Genomic DNA, 5,518 nt, shown 5'->3' on the forward strand with positions numbered 1-5,518 from the left:
TTTATAGACAAATCGTCTCTCAATTGACTAAGGTGACATTCTTAAAATTTTTGAGTTAATACTCAAAATCGTCCCTGAAAGATACCTCGATCTTCATATTAGTCCCCGAAAGATAAAGTTAATCAAAAGAGTCCCCAAAAGTTACGCGAGTTAATCACGTTTGTCCTTCCGTTAACTCCGTTGGTGACCTGGCTAACGGTTGCTGATGTGTGTGGTTAGCTTCCAACCTGGAAGAGGCCCACGTGTCATGACCTATTGCTGACAAGGTAAGTTTGAGAAAACAGTTCAAATAAGTCCCTAAGTGTTTTAAAACCTAATCCTAAATTCCACGATAAATAGGTCGCCTTCATCAATCAGATGGCCATATCCCTGGGTTCGTGTTCGAATTAGTGGTTTGGGGCGACGATGGAGGCCGGAAATGGAGGTCGTGGTGGCGGTGTGTTGTTGTTCTCGAACGGCAGTAATGGTTCCAGCGCCTCAATGCGAAGCAGGAGGAAACCCCATGAGGAATCATGTTTCTGTGGGTTGAAGGCTGCGATAAGAAAGTCTGGGACAGCGAAGAACCCAGATAGATTATTCCGTGCATGTCCAAGGTACCGGGTGAGTGTTGTGTAAGATTTTAAGGGTTTTTGATGTTGTTTTGTGTGTTGGAATTTTATTTAATTTTTTATTTTCTGATTTCTGAAATTTCAGAAGGGCAGTCACTGCAACTACTTTAAGTGGGTTGAGGATGATGAGTATGAAGGGATGGGCCAAAGTGGAACGAAGAAAGATTACGGGGCTGAGCTGCAGGTTGATAGTGACTGTGATGAATGGAGGTTGAAGGTGGCATGGAGACTGGGCAGCTTGGAAGCTGAAGTAAAAGCATTGAAAATGTTAATAGTTTTCCTGTTTGTGGTAGTTGTGCTTAATGTGATTATTTGTAGTTTGTTGTGTCATTCCAAGTAAAGCAAATTCCAAACACTTGATGGTGTAATGAGATGAATCCATTGAATGATAATAGATGTTTCATTTGGTTTTTTTATATGAAGACAACACAATCCAATTCAAAGGTTCCAAACCAATTCGGATGACTATTAAAGTAACATGTACTAAGGAATGGACATAATCAGTAGTCAAAGTACTCTTAAACATTGAGTAGTCAAAGTACTGTTAAACATTAAGTTGCCATAGAAGACTAGACGACTGAAGTCTGGCTTTCCCTTTAATGACCTTTAACTTGGATGGCCTAGCATTGAGTTGTTCCTACACAAATTAATGGTACATCTAGATTTAGATTTAGCTTATTAAAGAAATGAGATTTATGAAATAACAAATGTTTAAAATGAATCACATATGGCAGATTACCTGTTGTGTTTCTTGGGTTGGTGGTATACTGTCACACTGGCTAATATCAATTACTGTTGGAGTCTGTGTTGGTGATGGAGCTGGATTAGGTTCAGCTGGGACAGTGGTTGCTTCAGGGGCAGCCCCTTCTGCAGCAGGGGCAACCAGAGCTAGTTGCAGCTGCAGCTGCCTAGCATGCTCCTCAGCTTCGGTAGCTTTCTTCTTTGCACAGCTTTGCTTGTTGTGTCCTATCTCACTGCAATACATGCATCTGATAGGGTTATACTTCCTCTTCATCTTTGTTTTTGACCCAGTGTGTTGTTCCTCTTTGTCTCTTCTCCTTTTCTTCGTTGGTCTTCCAGGCTTTGCCTTAAATGGTGGTGGGACGGGAGCTGAGTGTGGAGTTTTTTCCCACAGATCCTGACCTTTCACTGGATTCACATTGAAGCAATAAGTCTTCCTGTACGCTTCCATCTTCAACCAGTCGTGACAATAGTCTTCAGCACGTTTGTCATTCTTATCATGTATAGCTGAGATTGCATGCATACACGGCATCCCTTACATAGAGAAACCAATCATTATTTTGAAGTCGTGCATAAAAGTAAATTACAGTAACTAAATGTTGAATTTTTTACCTGTTAGTTGCCAAAAATGACAGCTGCATGTATGCTTTCCCAGGTCAACCACCATATTGGTTGGCCAGCCATGAACTTCATACAGTTCTTCTTTTTCATCACCAGACCATTGAGGAGCCCAGTGGCTAGACAACGCTGTCATGGCTTCAAGTCTGCTCTGCTGAACAGGGGGAGAATCCCTTGATAATTCTCTAGCTTCTTCTGATTGTCAACAATACTCTTCATGATGATTCTTCTTACTTCCTCAGCTAATGTCAGAATCGGCTTGCCCCTATCATGCTTGATTTTTGCGTTGAAAGACTCGCAAGCATTGTTGCATATGTTATCCACCTTTGGCAGTTCACTGAAGTGGGCCTTTGTCCATGCATCTTTTGGCCATTTGTCGAGATACTCCCATGCTTTTTGATTAATTAGCTTCACTCTGTTCATGTTTCTGTTGAATTCAACTGTTGTCCTAGACCGAGCACATTCCCAAACCATGTCCTTCAGTTTAGTACTAGACCACTGTTTTGAGAAATTGCGCCATAAATGCCAGACGCAGAATCGATGGTGTACCCTGGGAAATACTTCCTGAACAGCTGGTATTAACCCCTGCAAGTTAAAACAGACACGACAAGATAACATGTCAAATTTGTCCCTACGATAACTTCATTAAATCAAATACATCCCTCAATGTTACTTTATTAAATCAAATACATCCCTCAATGTTACTTTATTAAATCAAAATAGTCCCACTATTTTCTTATCAGAATCAATAGTGCTCACCTTTTGCATGTCTGAAATGAAGCACCATTTGTTCTCCCTGTAGTCTCCCAAGTCATTGTGCAGTAACTCAAGGAACCACTTCCAGTTGTCCTTGTTTTCAACACTGACTATGGCATAAGCAATCACAAGTATGTGATTGTTAGCATCAAGACCAATTAAGGGTCTGCAACCAGCCTTAAAACCCCTCTTGCAGGCATCAAGGCAAACATAAAAGCGATCAAACAGGGGAGGACTCTCAGGCATGGGGATAACAGACACTTGAACTGTGGAGCCGGGGTTACTAGTCAGCAACTCATTGGCATAGTCCCACACCAACCCATATTGAGCTATCTCATCACCCTCGACTATTTTCCTAGCGGCTTTCAAAGCTCTTGTAATGCATGTGCTATTGAGATAGACGTTGCACTTTCTAACAAACTAGTCATAAACCTCTCGATGCTTCATGGTTGGGTGTTTTCTAAGCTTAGGTACTAGTTTACTCAGAGTCCAGGTTTGGGTTGCAGCTCTGTTTTTCCTCTTTCTTGGACAAGTGTGATTATCTACTAGTGTCTTAATTTGCCAAGAACCATCTTGCTTATTACATGCACAGTAAACTACCTAGGGACAATCTTCAGACTTACAGACAGTCCTAACTCTAACTTTGTCATTTTTTGAAAACAGAATATTTCTACCCCACTGGATTGTATAATCCCTAGTTGCTTGCATGAATTCAGACTTGGACTTAAATACCATACTGACCTCGAATTTCAACTCTCCAAACTTTGTTTTGTCATTGAACTGAGGGTACACAGCTGGTGATTCTTCATCAGACTCCAACACCTTATCAGAATCCTCTAAATGCCAGGAGTCAGCATCTGAGGCAGCATCACTATCATCTAAATCTGGTAACAATAAAGATTAACACATTAGAAACCCTAACATTTGCATAATAATTTACGAAACAATTAACCCTAATGGAATTAACATACCAGACTCAGAACTTTCTTCATCTTCAGACCCCTCATAGTTGGAATCATCAGTGTCTATCTCTTTATCAGCTAGTCTTTTCTTAGGGGGCTTCTGCTTTTCTCTGACTTCAGACCTGCTCTCCCCTTTTCCACTTCTTTTTTCCTTCCCAGAGTCACTGTCACTCTCACTGCTATAGAGATTGTCTCCTACAACTTTTGGAGGCCTATACAGTTCATCTTCAGTACTCTCATAAGAGTCATGAGAGTCAGTGTCATCTTTCTGGAGGGGAGCTTCTTTCACTTGTCTTCCATATCTTGTGACTCTGCAGCCACTGCTATTTTGTTTGTCCTTTGCCCCTTGTGAGTTATTGCCTGCCTCTGATGACGAATTTGATTGAGGTGGGACTGATTTGGCCTAATAACTGGTCTTCTTGGCCTGAGAAACAGGCTTCATGGGCTGAGCAGTTGTCTTCTTGGGCTGAGATGTTGTCTTCTTGGGCTGGTGGGCTACTTTATTGGGCTGAGACATGGGCTTCACCTTTGGTTTATTAGGCTCAGATATGGGCTTCATTGTTGGATTGGGCTGTGACTTGGGCTGTGAGGTTGTTCTGTTGGGGTGAGAGGTTTGCTTCTGGGACTGAGGATCAATTGTTGTGGGTTTCTTCACAGGTTGGGAGCTGCACTCCCCCTGTTTCAACCCTTCTGCTTCCATATTCACTACTTCATCCTCAATCTGGTCTACTATACAAGGCTGAGAGATACAATGCTCTAGGTAGATATTGATCAGATTGTGGTTTCTCCTGTAATTCTTGCACATGGCAACCAAGTCTGCGTCTGTGACTAAGCTTCTCAACCCTGATGAAAGAGGAACTCCAGGATCTTTCCACCAACAATTTCCAGCTTCAATGTAACCCAACTCCCTATAATAACCCCTTACAAAGAAGACGTCAAGCGTGTCTCCTTCAACCCCCATCAACACCTCTGTATTGTCGGGTTCGTATACCATATCTCCTTCAGCATTCTTCTTAAACAGTCCCCCATGGTGAAACACAGGTCATCGGAGGACCTTCCATCTATAAGCAGAAACAAGAAAACCTCCTTAGCCCACACAGATTGCCACTGCCTATTCTCAATCATAACATAAGAAACCCTAACCCCAAAACAAACATGCAACAACGAAAACTAACTCTCATTAACATCAAACACCCGTAACACAATATCATCACAACGGCATTCAAAGCAATGCATTCTGACCTTAAACAACAGTCACACAAACCCCTACCCTTAATCAGACAGAGATATACAGAACGCCACCCTTAAGACATCAGGCTACAGACTGACTTCAAAAAAAAGGAAAAAAATTTTAATGCTTACCTCTAACCGTCACGCTTGCTTCTTCCACAATTAATGTTGCTAACAGATGACGACCGCTCTTTTCAGTACCAACAGCTACTCGGCTTTGAACGACAAACGTGGAGGGCAATGTTCGAATGCAACTTGAAGGGGTTAGGGCATGGCTTGAGGGAGACGAAACAATTTGGAGCCAGACGTGGAGATACTCGTTATGGAAGAGGGTGAATCCACTCTGCAACGTTTTGAATCCACTATCTCCAGAAAACGACGCCGAATCATGTCTATCTGGACATTCCCTCAAAACGGCGTCGTATTCCTTCTCTGCCAGCATGGCAGTTAACGTGCCACGTGAGCAGACGTTAGCCATGTCATCAAGCAAATTGACGGAAGGACGAACCTGATTAACTCGCGTAACTTTCGGGGACTCTTTTGATTAACTTTATCTTTCGGGGACTAATATGGAGATCGAGGTATCTTTCAGGGACGATTCTG

Source organism: Arachis ipaensis, chromosome B08 (assembly GCF_000816755.2).
Source record: "Arachis ipaensis cultivar K30076 chromosome B08, Araip1.1, whole genome shotgun sequence".
Classification (NCBI taxonomy): domain Eukaryota; kingdom Viridiplantae; phylum Streptophyta; class Magnoliopsida; order Fabales; family Fabaceae; genus Arachis; species Arachis ipaensis.